The sequence below is a fragment of the Fistularia commersonii genome, chromosome 5, assembly GCF_037954325.1.
Source record: "Fistularia commersonii isolate RoL2024-O1a breed Wild chromosome 5, RoL_Fcom_v1.0, whole genome shotgun sequence".
Taxonomy (NCBI): Eukaryota; Metazoa; Chordata; class Actinopteri; order Syngnathiformes; family Fistulariidae; genus Fistularia; species Fistularia commersonii.
The window spans coordinates 17,859,406-17,872,944 of NC_141288.1; the positions used below are offsets into that span (position 1 = coordinate 17,859,406).

The 13,539-nt window shown below is 45.9% G+C and overlaps 1 long non-coding RNA gene across 1 annotated transcript in view; it reads left to right on the forward strand.

Moving 5' to 3' along the window:
- The first annotated feature begins 6,509 nt into the window (after positions 1-6,509).
- The window catches only part of LOC147234244 (uncharacterized), a 116,497-nt gene continuing 109,467 nt past the window's right edge, over positions 6,510-13,539 (forward strand). Inside the window, exon 1 of the long non-coding RNA XR_015106175.1 lies at positions 6,510-6,573. This is a non-coding gene — a long non-coding RNA (uncharacterized LOC147234244). The remainder of the gene's footprint in view (positions 6,574-13,539) is intronic.

Sequence of the window (13,539 nt, forward strand, 5' to 3'; positions counted from 1 at the left end):
CACACACACACACAATTGCCTTAACAGGTTACGCGCATGCACACAAAGGAGTGCGAATGCGAGACAGTTGATGATTTTCTTCTCTTTTTTTTTTTTTTTTTTTCCCGCGAGTTGCACGGCGGGGAGTCGAAACGTGTCGGGAACCATGTGCGTAACCACCTGGGTGGAGGTAAGACGAGACGCGGGAGAGGTGGAAACGTGGAGGAAAAGGGCGAGGGAGAGGAAATCGCCTTCCTCTTTCTCCCTGCCTCCCCTCTTGTATTTAGCTGGGCTTGAAACATCTGTCAGCACTCAGACTCGGGTGGCGAGCAGGAGAGAGCCGAGGGCCCGGTATGCAGCAAGGCCCAGCCCAGGAATCAGTGGAGCCGCTCAGCTTGGCACGGCTGCCTTGTTTATTTGCCCTGACCTCGCGTTCGCTTCGAGGTTACGGGACCCGCTCGGTGAAAGGAGCCATTGTCCTGCAGGGAGAGAGGGAGGGAAAAAAAAAAAAAAAAAAAAAAAAATCTGCTGCAAATATTTACCATGGGGGGAATGCAAAGTCGTGGCCTGCAGCCAGCCAGACTGGAGCTGTAAAATTCACCCCGGTGCATTTTTGAAATAGCCACCTCCGCCACCTTTCCCTTCCAACCAAGGTTAAAAATACACTCCTGCATTTTATTAATGAGATCACACTGTCGCAGATTATTAGTTATTTAATAGCGTAATGTCTGTGATTTCCTTCAGCCCAAATTTAGCCAACAACTTAGCATTTCAACCGAGCGTGTGTACGGGGAGCGCCGGGCGGCGCCGCGTTTAATGGCTTTAGCCTGTGCATTACCGTAATTATAATTCCCCCTTTAAATTTATGTGTTTTATCAAACATTTGCTAATTTGCTTCTGCGGCCCGCAGCTTTGTGTACAACGTCGTAAATGGACGCCGGTGATTTTTTTTCCCCCCCCCCCCCCCCCCCCCTCTCTCCTCGCAGAAAAATCTGGAGCACTTCCCCTGCACTACATATCTTATTCCACAGGGTCCCCCTGTTAGGTCAGTAGTAACAAATGCATTTTCAAAAAGGCTGCATAAATTCCCTTCTTCTCCCCCCCCCCCCGATCCACCACCCTCGTATGGGTTTTCTTGAAAATGCCATACTGGTTTTAGCCGGAATAAATCTACCGGTTTTTCCTTTTTACCCCCGCAGTTGGACTAGGCGGACATACTCACCGGCGCATTGACATGCAACAAAGCTAATGGTGGCCAGGACAGGAGGGCCTAATCTTCACTAACTGACAAGATTTAAATTGAGGAGACATCTTCCGCTGATTAGCTCCCACACCCACAATTATCCAACTGGGGTGTCAAGCAAGGTTTAACATCTCCACTGATTCTGCTCTCCTGAGACATCCGGGAGGCAATGCAATCGCTTTTAATAACTGCCTCCCTCCCTTGCTCCCTCCCTCCATCCCTCTATCGCCCCTTCTCCTCCTTGACGCCCAATGCTCCTCACGCAGCACAGCACTCTTGCCCCCCTACCCGTCTGTTTTTTTTTTTCTTTCCCTCTCTCCCCTCTCTCTCTCTTTCTGCAGCCCCCCAGTTCCCAGTCATTCAAGCTCCCTTCAAAATTAACCTTTCCTGCGAAAATATAATTTCTCACAAAATGAACCCCACTGAGCGATTTTTTTTTTTTTTTTTTTTTTTTTTTTATCCGGAATAATTTATTCAAATTGCCCAACTCAGAACAGCAGAGCAATCTGAACACCGGCTGAACCCCGGAATTCGGATCCCTCCTTTTTTTTTTTTTTCATTTAAAGGTAAAAAGAGACAGAGCGAGAGACGGGGAGGGGGGGGAAGGGGGAAAGTTTATGTACCTCGCTGTCTTCTGGCAAATAAGGGGACGGGCTTCGCCTCCACCTTCGATCCCCGGCTCTGTGGCGGCGGTTTTCCCCCCTCGAGTGTACGCCTGATTAAAATTCATCTGATCTGAATATTTTTGCAAATATGGTCTGATTGCTCACCATGACATGAAACATCCCTGTGTGTTATTTTAATCACACACACCCCAACGGGCAACATATATGATGGCTGTGACATTGAACTCCTCGACTGCTTGACCCCATTTTATGAGTGCACGTCATTTAAGGCGAGGTGGGAGAGGGTTGGCGGGAAGGGGGGCGGAGGGGGGGTTCGAAGTTACCTGGAATGATGGACACGCTTGATAATTCCTCTCTCTTTTTTCTTCAAATGTTCCCATAGCATCAGCTCGGTTTAAAGCCCCTCTCAATCACGCCGCTGTTTTCCCCCCTGCTACCCGCTCCCTCTAATGAACTGTTTTCTTCTGCTGATGGAACGGGGACACAAAGCAACGCAATTAATAATTTACTGTTTAGTTTTACTAATTGATCTGTTTTGGGAGCCGGGATAAAAGTGAGGATGCATCCTCGGTGCACAATGCCTTTCATATGGCATTTATCCACAAGTCACAACCGGCTCCCTCAAGATGAATAATGAACTAAACAAGATCAAATAATTATCACTTGGGAGTCAGAGAGAGAACTCCCTTACAAACAGCGCGGAGTTTACCTTAGGTTCTCTCTGCACATCACATCACGGTGATGCGGGAGATGAGCCGTTGCACGGAGGCCGGGTTTTCACAGGCAACAAAGGCTCCAGCAAGGGCTGGCAAGGGCAGAGCTCACCGTTAGTTTCAATGTTTGCGAAGTTGAAGACAACTTTTCTCCGTGTCCGTTGTCTCGTCGCGCCGTCGTCCGATGGGCTATCCGAGAAGGATCGGCGGGGGATTGTATGCGTCGGAGAGGTGGACCGAACGCCAGGCCACAAAAGAGACGTACAGCCGTTCAACCTCTCATTCACACGTCAGAGAGAAAGATAAAACCTATCAATTTCTCTTTTACATGTCATATAGAGACATATAACCACTGACATGCCATATAGAGAAATACAACCATTCACCCTCTTATTCACACATTATTTGGAGAAATACAAGCGACATATAACCACTGACACGTCATATAGAGAAATACAACCATTCCGCCTCTTATTCACTCATTGTTTGGAGAAATGCGACAATTCACCCTTCCATTCTCATGTTATTTGGAGAAATACAACCATTCACCCTCTTATTCACACATTATTTGGAGAAATGCGACCATTCACCCTCTCATTCACACGTTATGTGGAGATATACAACCGACATATAACCACTGACATGTCATATAGAGAAATACAACCATTCACCCTCTTATTCACACATTATTTGGAGAAATGCAACCATTCACCCTCTCATTCACACGTTATGTGGAAAAATACAACCAACATATAACCACTGACATGTCATATAGAGAAATACAACCATTCACCCTCTTATTCACACATTATTTGGAGAAATACAAATATTCACCCTCTTATTTGCACATTATTTGGAGAAATGCGACCATTCACCCTCCCATTCACACAATATTTGGAGAAATAGGACCATTCGCCCTCTCATTTCTATGTTAAATGGAGAAATAAAAATATTTGCCCTCTTATTCACACGTTATGTGGAGAAATACAACCATTCACTCTCTCATTCACACATTACGTGGAGAAGTACAACCATTCACCCTCTCGTTCAAGTTATTTAGAACCGTACGACCATATAGCCGGACAATTTAGGGTGGAAATCCTCGCTGACACAGGAAGGAAATGGACTCCAAACAGAAAGGTCCCCCTGTCAGAATCCAACTAGGGACCTTCTTGCTGTGAGGCGCTAGCCACCGCTAGCCACCGCTAGCCACCGCTAACCGTTGATACCATCCGCTAATCATCATGTAGCCTGATGAGGGATGAAAAAAAAAAAAATTTAAAAGTACACCTTTCACTCAAAGTATGTGTTAGTGTGTGTAATATCTGACCCCTTTATTTCTGAATGAAATCAGTCGCTAGATCAGTGACTCGAGTGTGTTTCCATAAGAAAATCTGGCTTTCATAATTCAGGACTCGGCACTATCTGTCATCACAGTGGATATTTGAATTGAACTGTTCATTTTAATTGAGGTAAATCAGAGCTCCTGTCTCCCCTGCACCGCCTCGGTCCGTCATAACAACTCAGCCAAAGCAGCGAAGTGCTTCCTGCTGGAACACATTCAGGGTCCCATCCCTCCAGAACCTCTCTGCAGTATACTGTCATGGAAAAAGAAATAAAAAAAAAAAAAAAAAAAAGAACAGCGGCCTGGGGCATCCTGCTGGCTCAGCAGGGGATGGAGCACATTGTGCATTTGTGACGCCACCAGTGTGAACCTAAATCAAGACTTTTGACTCCGCGGCGCGCTGTCGGATGAAAATGAAAAATAAGAACGTCAGCAGCCCGTGGACCAGAACATACAGTACACCTTGATTGCCTTTATTTTGCTTCGGGTTGTGCACGTCAGACTTTGTGTTTTTTTTGTTTTTTTTTTTATAGCACTGGCCTATTTACTGCATATTAAATGAGATAAATGCATTTGAAATTTATAATGCCAAATACAGATATAATTAAACAAAACAAAGATAAGACGCAATTGACAAATCATGATTGTGTTTGCACACAGCCTCTCCAATATGAGCCACACCACTGTGTAATTTTTCCCCGGTCGGGGAGGGTTGTGGATTAGGCGAGGGAATATGTCTGCAATACTTTATTTATTTTTCAATAGCACCTTAACACTGGGGGGGGGAGGATTAAAAATGAAATGAGAAACATTTTTTTTTTCATTTTTTATTCCCCCTTGATGTGCCAAGGATTTAAAAGAGACGGCACAGGAGGCGGGGGGGGGAGAAACATCTTGTATCGCAGAGATGTTCATCAGTTTGCAGATGAGCCGTGCGTGGGATCGACTCCTATTTATGTTTTATTGTTTTGGACGGCGTTGGCCCGTTGAACCCTAATGCGCGTTCTCCACCGCTGCCTTGTAAATAAGGTTTAACACAATGAGGCGGCGGGAAGTAGCGCTTTGTGCGCACGGGCGTGTGGGTGATTGTGCGTGTTTTTTGCGAGTAGCCGCATGATCTCTGCGGTCTCCTATAAATATTCCCATGGCTGGTTCCAGAGTGTCATTATGGGTTAGCTGCAAGAAGCAAGATGAAGGCACCAACTAAATGCCCATATCATTACCCCATTAGCATATGACATATATGTGTATAGGTGCCTGCTTAATTAGCACTGATTGATTGGAATCAATGAGTGTAAAGAAAGAGAGGGTTCGGAGGGGGCAGGGTTGTTGGGCGGGTAAGTAGGCTGTCTCGTGAAAGTATCGGGAATTAAACCAGAGATAGTCCTCTTATTCCCGACATGATGTGGCTTAGCCGCTAAACATGCAGACGATGTAGTTGCCTTTCATACCCTGCTAAAATCTGCCCTGCCTCTTCCAGCCGTGCTCCCCCCCCCCAAAAAAAAAAAAAAAAAAATACTAGCCTAATTTTGTCACGGATATTACGCAGACAAGCGCGCGAATCGGCGGCGGTTGTCATAATTATGTTAACAGAAGGGGATATTAAATGAGACAGGCCTATTTCCAAAGGTGAGACTGTAGAATCGACTCGGCGCTCGACAAACCTGCGCGTCAATCAAGCCGGCGATTCATATTCAACCAAAGTCGAGCGCATCTGCGCGGATGCATTATTTATGTCGGAAATAAGCAGCTTAACCGAATCATGCTAGCAGCTATTAGCAGGAGACTCGCACCTAGCCCGCGCCGCGTCTCTCTTTGGGAGCCATGTTTGAAGTCTAAACAACGCGGGTTTTGATTGGGTCCGCCGAAGCACGGCCGACTCCACTGAAGCGCCCCGTTTAAGGCGAGTCGGAACAAAAGGTACGCCTGTGTTTGTAGTTGTCATTAGGTGGCGTATCCCCCCCCCCCCCTTTCTGCTGCTCTCTGCAGGCCAAATAACAGCGGAGGTTAGCATTCCAGAGTTACAGCTCTATCCTCCTGTCACCGGTGTCGAACTCTGTTTTAGATCAGCTGTCCCCGCCACGTCTGACGGACAGCTCTGAGGATACGCGGACCCCGAACGAAAACAGCACTGTTGACTGTACAAAGGCTGTTGTTGATGAACTTGTTCTCATGTGTGTGTGTGTTTGAGGTTGTGAGAGGGTTAAGCATTGCCAGGTACGGGGGGGGGTGGGGAGGTAAGTGATTGTCCTCCTCACTGCTCCTATTCAGCCTCTGCCTTTCAAATACATCTCATTCATAATGGATATATCCGGATCTCTGTTTAGCATTTTCAACAGACAGTTTTATAGTGTTCCTTTTTTCTTGCCTCTTTTTCTTTTTTTTTTTTTCCCCCCACTGTCCTGTTTTTAATGGGCTGTGGGAGAGTGGATATTTGTAATCTAAAGGACTTTCATTCAGTCCCCGAGCCAAAGGCTTGTGATCTATTGCCTAGTTTAACTTCTGCACCAGCACAGGACTAATAAACCCAATGAAAACAGGTTTATTAGCGATATAAATGCTCTCCGTTATTTTCAACAGGACGGAAAAATTTGTCCCCGACCGGGATACGAGTAAACACTTGCGCTTCCACGCGATCGAGCGGAGTCACATCCCACAGCGTCTCAGGTTAGTCACCGCCGAGCCTAAATGCACGGGCTCTGTCACGGGTAGGCCTCCATTTACCCTCACACACACACACACACACACACACACACACACATGCAGTAACCTGGGCTGCCCAGGCACAGGCTGCCTTTTACCCCTGCTTATTTAGATGCACTCGAGGACACAATGGGGGTGCATTAGCCGCGCTCGGCCTCACAGCGGCCATAATTTCATTGTGGTTACTGCATGCATCCTACTTGACTCTCAATTCACTCTCCGGGATGAGGGCCAAATAATGGGATTTACCCTGTCTGACAAGAGCCTCCCTCCCATTGTTTGTGCATGTGTGCAGGTGAATGTGGGGGTTCTCATACATACCACTAATTGCAGGTGCAGTGCGGGTGTGTGTGTGTGTGTGTGTTTTTTTGCTATCCTTCCGCTGCCATTTCTGTTGTCGGTGTCAATTTCAAATCTAAATGCACAGCTCCTCTTAACACTGTGGGAGCAAGGCTGAGCTGGTGGAGAGCATTCAGAGAGGGATTCATTGCTGTTAAAGTACATTTGCATTAAAAGTCTAGACTGCGGTCGAGACAAATGTGTTACCTGAGTTTTAGTGGATTGCGGGTCACGTGAGCGACGCTTTTTTACTTGCAATAATTCATTCATTCATTATCATTACTGCTTATCCTGCACTCAATGCATGGGGGACCGGCTGTCATTGGGCCAGAGGCCGCAAATAGGTCAAAGGGACACATTTAGAGACATTCAACCATTCACCTTCTCACTCACACCTCATATAGATACATACAATTCACCGTAACATTCACGCCTGATATAAAGACATTCAACAATCACCCGTTCATTCACACACAGTGTAAGGACAAATAAACCATTCATCCTCTCATTTGCACGTCATATCAAGACTTTCGACCATTCAATCACTCATTCATACATCAAATAGAGACATTCATTGACCCACCATATAGTCACATACAACCATTCACTCGTCATGTAAAGACATGCTATCATTCACCCTCTCATTCACGCGTCCTATAGAGACATTCGACCATTCGTTCACATGTTCACACGTCATAAAGATGCATTCAATCACCCTATAAATTCACATATCAAATAAAGACATGCTGTCATTCACCCTCCCCACGTCAAATAGACATTCAAATTCACTCTCTCATTCATACATTAAATAGCCATTCACCGGATCAATAATACATCGCATAGATACATACAGCCATTCACCCTCTCGTGTCTGGACAATGTAGGGTCTCCAATATGTCCCCTGCGCGGACACAGAGAGAACATGGCGATATAATCCAACCAGGGACCTTCGTGCTTTGAGGCATAAGTGCGAACGTTTATTTGCAATTATTTTGTATAATTTAATATACAGTATTTACCGCCTCTGTCATTTTAGCTGTAATGAACTACTGTTGTGGCATTCCTGTCTGCACAAACACAATTCACACTGTGTGTTCTGTGCGCTGCCTTTTCCCTCTCTTCTTTCTGTCTTTCTTTCTTTCTTTCTTTTTTTTCTCAGACACTGTGGAAAAAGGAAGAAGTTAGTTGTATAAAACTTTTAAATTTGTATGCAAGCGATAAGACACATGAGCCGTGAAGACGAAGCAAACAGCCCCCTCCTGCCCCCAAAACACAGCATGCAACACTTTTATCAAACCTTAGAATGCACATGCATGCGCATGCACACACACACACACCCCCCCCCCCACACACACAGACACATATACACATGAACAGTGGAAGAAACAAAAATTAATCAGGATGAACAAAGCTTGTCTGTACACACGGTTGCACATTAGCCCCACACACACACACACACACAGACACACACACAGGCACAGGCAAACAGCAAAAGCATTAATTTATTCAGGTTTGTGGTGAGCTTTAATTATTACGACCAGCCTTTCTCTCCTCTTCAATAATAGCCGGTGCGGCGTCTGTAGCTGTAGCTGTCAAAAACAAGCCGAAACAATTTCATCTGTGAGCGCAGAAACAAACACTGTTGTCTTTTTTTTCGCCCCGTCTCTCTCTTTCTTTCTCTCTCTCCCTCTCTCGGCCCCTCTGTAGTGTAAAAGGCCTTTAATCAGGCCCTCGTGTATTTTCTGTTTGTCTATTATGTGATAGGGAAAACACAGCCCTTAAATGTGTTATGTTGTTGCATAGCTTCACTGAATATTTTCTCGGGGAAGAGGAAATTGATAGGGAGTTTCATAATTAAGCAAATTAATGAGTTTATTCGGCGAGCAACCAAACACTTAGTACAATGCCGGCTCCTATCTCCTCAGAGACATGAAAAGTCTCGCTTTGTTGCCGCAGTTATTTGTGCCGCGGCCGCGTTTCTCGGCGTCGGCCGTTGGTTTTGCAGGGACGCCGTTTTCAAGGCGGTTGGATGGTTTTTTAACCAATTTTAAGAAAACGTGCCCCCGTTTACCGCGACGGTCTGCAGCGGGGTCTCCTCCTTTTGTTTATCTTCCATTGGAACGCGACCTCTCCGATTTCCACCTTGTCCTCACATCCAGCGGCGTGGCGGTGGCGGTGGCGGCGGCGGCGGCGGCGGCCTCGGTGACAGCAGGCCGTTAATGAGCAGCCGTTTCGTCCCTTTGACTGCGGTTGCACTGGGCTTCATTAATTCCTGCAGGTCTGAGAGGTGAGCGGGAGCAGAGGAGTGCAGCCACCGAGGTCTGTTCCCCCCCCCGGAGACGCCACGCAATTGACTCTGAATGCTTGATCATTTTTTATTTGGCTTTTTATTTCTTAGTTTTTTTCTTTCCCATCACCTATTTCTTACAAACTCTCTCATAATTGTCTGTGTGTTTCTGCGTGTGTGGATGCGTATGCATACACTTTTTGATTAATGAAACGCACGCCTGTGTGTTTATTGCTTTCTATCTTTTTTTTGTACTTAATTACTCGGGAATATGGAAAGAAGGCAGGTGCGGCGTGATAGATGGCGACCCCCGCGTCTCACCCCCTGTTCGGTAACGACAGTCCTTGCCGCGGCACATGGGGCCACCCCGGGGCCAGGGGAGTAAATGAGAGACTCTTTAGAGGACGCAAATGACATTAGGGTCACCACAGGCAACCGTCTGCTGTTTATCTCCCTTTCTTTCACTCTTTCCACCCCCCCGCTTTCCGTCTCTCGATCTCTCGCTCTCTCTCTCGCTCTATCCGTCTGCTGGTGTTTGACAGAGGCGACGAAACAGGTGTCAAAGTGCAGAGGAATGGCGTCGCATCTCCGGCGAGTGTGACTATGTCGTCGGAGCGGATCTGTTAAAAATGAGTGATTACGTCGGGCCCGCAGTTAAATCAAGCTATGTGCTTCAAACATTCAAAATGTTTTTCATGCACGTGCGAGAGGAACACGTGGAAATATTTGTGCGGAAACATAAACAGACATATACTGCTCAAAAAAATAAAGGGAACACTTGAACCACACAATGTAACTCCAAGTCAATCACAGTTGTGTGAAATCATAGTGTCCACTCAGGAAGCAACACAGATTAATTTTGACTTGTTTTAAGGACATTACATCAAAGTTGGATCAGCCTGGAGTTTGTTTTTACACTTTAATTTTGAGTGTGATTCCTAATCCAGACCTCCATGGGTTGATACAATTGATTCCCATTGATCATTTTTGTGTGATTTTGTTGTCAGCACATTCAACTGTGTAAAGAGCAAAGTATTTCATAAGAATATGTCATTCGTTTAGATCTAGGATGTGTTTTTTAAGTGTTCCCTTTATTTTTTTGAGCAGTGTATATGATATTTATTTCAGCCATATACCCGGATATAGGTAAGCAATTCCAGCCAAACTGATGCGGATGTAGCGTCCTTCGAAAAGCTTATTTGTCATTTTCACCCTGTTTATTGGTTCAAAATGCAACAGGTTTTAGGGGTATCTTCAAGAAATATGTTTCACTCTGGTCGCTGCGTTTCTTCCGGAAGCTGGAGGACGGCTCGAGTGCAAATCTTTATTTAAATGTCTTCCCGCCGCGGTGAAGGGTCAGTTAGGAAAAACGCAGGTTTCATTACGACGACGAAAAGAACCCCGGAGGTGAATTCAAAGAGAGAGAGAGAGAGAGAGAGAGAGAGATGTTGTGGCCGGTATCTTCTCCTCTCCATCTGTCTTTGTTCACCCCGGCTCCCCTCCTTTCCCAACTCATCACTGATATGTCTCTCTTTGCGACGAGCCGCCCCTCCTTCATCCCCTGTCCTTCCCGTCCGCGCTCCCTCCCTCCCTCCCTCTTTCCCTTCCCTTCCCTTCCTCCCTCCCACCGGCGCAGACAATAAATATCGTGTCACGAGGATGGCAATGCTCCTTCATGGAACACTGCATGTTTATTAGAGGCAGGAGAAGTTTAAGAGAAATGCTAACAGTGTTCATTAATGGGCCGCATCCGCGTTTGATGAGGCATGGCACATCCTCGCCACCGGCCAAATGTGAGAACAGGCGGGGGTTTTTTTCGGAGGCGGTCGGAGGAGCGATGGGCTTAACGGCCACTGATAAACGAACGGTAATTGTGTCCAAATTGTATGGCGAGAAGGCCTCTCAAGGACTGACAGTGACGGAGCAATTATGGCAAGCCAAGCGAGCTGTGTCAAATTAGCCCTCGCCCTCCCCTTCCTCCCGGCGCCGAAGCCCAACCCCTTCTGCCAGCCGCCGACGGGGAATCATATTTCTTTGCCCCAGATTGCGACCGAGAGTTATAAACCCCTTTATTGTGAACGATAGGCGACGCCGGCCGCCGAGGCTCGACGATCCAAATTGTCAGCGTCTTTGCACCCTGAAAAATCCAAGGGGTCACGCGGTGGCGTGAAAAAGGGATGTCTTAGAGGGCGGGAGGGGGTTGGATGGCAGAGGGTGTGTCTGTTTTTTTTTTTTTTTTTTTGTGCCAAGGAAGGTCATCAGTCAGCGTTGGCTGTCAGGGATGGATCACACACAGCGGAGAGTGCGTCTGACTTTGGTAATTACATCTGACTGCGGAGCGGGGATGTCTTCTTTTGTGGGCCCACAATGACTGCATAATTTATAATTAACCGCAATCAGCTCAGTCACAAAGATGTTCATCGTGGGCTTTGTTTTAGGGCGGGTCGGCCGGCGGCTCGGGGCCGCATCATCTTTCAATTTGTCCAAATGCTACACGGTTTATGGAAACGCTACAAATCAGCTTTTACGACTCCGACGCCCCCCCCCCCCCCCCTCGCCCCCTCGCCGCGTCTCCGAAAAAAGTTTAGCCGTTAGCTCTCGAGTGTTTTCCGCAACAGAATAATGCTTTCGGGTGCGTCTCGGTGAGATTTGCGATCTATTCTATATAGCCGTCTCGCTATTGTTTATGCAAACCAGAAGCGAGGGGGAGGGCAAAGAACAACGTATTGGCTGGATGAGCAAACTTTAGATGGAACAAATGGGTTTTATGAAGATCCCAGAGGAGAGGATCAATAAGACTGATGATTCAAGATGTCAATCCATACATGCAAACACATCGTAATTGATTTTCTCCTATCGATTCCTCTTGCGTCCCGGCGGATCTGGTTAAGATGGGAACAACGTATTTGTGTTTGATGATCGAATTCTGACTGTGATTAGTCTTGCAGCATTGCAAAATGCTTACTTTGATTTTTAATTATAATACATATTAAATAAATCTCCGAGTGTGTGCTCGGCATGAATTTTGATTGAAGTTGATCATTAATGCGCCGCTACGTGATTATTATCTTATGAATTATGTAAACAATTATGATAATTAATGGAAACTCCCACACCAGTAAAAAGTTTTACTGGCTTGCGGAATTTGCGAGCACCTCGCGCCGCCACGACAAAACACGCCGATGAGGAACATTTGATTTGAGCGGGTGCGCTAATTCGTGCACGTTCGGGGGGCCGCCGCGTACGTGCGCCTGCCCGCCGGCGTTTAAATTTGGACTCCAAATATATCAATCTTGTTACTGCCATCAATGTCACTTTCAGCTCATCATTCTCAAATTATGTTGAATAATAGATGGCTTTCGGGCATAAATGTTAATGCAGAATTGCATAGAATTTTATGTTCTGGAAGTGACATGCCTTAGTTAATCTCTCAATATTTAGAGAGTCGCTCCATTTCCACGCAGATGCCGAAAACCCTCATAAGTAAATGCAGGCCGGTAACTTTCTTTTGCAAACTTTCCTCTTAGTGGAGATGGTCCTCTTGGCTCCGACGGAGTGTGCTTGAATAGCAAACAGCTGCTTTGATTATTGATTTTAACCCCTGAAAGCAGCCGCTAAGCTAACATGTCAACATTGATTCCCTGTCAACGCCGCGATGCTCGCCAGTGCCAAAATAGCCAAAAAAAAAAAAGAAGTCACGGCTGAGGTTTTCGTGCCGAGTCTTCTCGCGAGGCGAAAAGCGACACCCTTCGTATCGGTCGGAAGTTTCTCGCTGATACGAAGAATAATAAGAACACAATCACACAATATATACATGTATATACATATTTTAACTTTGATTTGTTGCTTTGGATCACATTGAAGATACACAATATAATGAACCGAGACTATTTTCCTGCTTATGGAACTCTAATGCTGGTGACAGAGTCAGTTTAATTCAACTTTCCTTTACAGGCATTAAAATAAATATACAGTAATTGATAGCTTGATTTCTGGTCCCATTCTTGTTGTTTTCTCAAAGGGCCGCTTTCAAAATTTGTTGTTACGGATCATTTTTGACATCTCTGAGGTCATTTCCCAGTTGATTTTATAGAACTGTTTTTACAAATGTATTAGATTAGTTCATCATTAAATGTTTTTAGGGCGTGTGCTAATATTTAAAAGTGACAGTCATCGTATTTCCCCACTCTGCTGGAAACATGTAGTGACTGTATCATGAGCAAAAAATGGTAAACTTTAAACCTTGGACCTTCATCCGGATGCCTGCGAATGAGCAACTCTTCATTGTGAAGTTTCTTTATTTC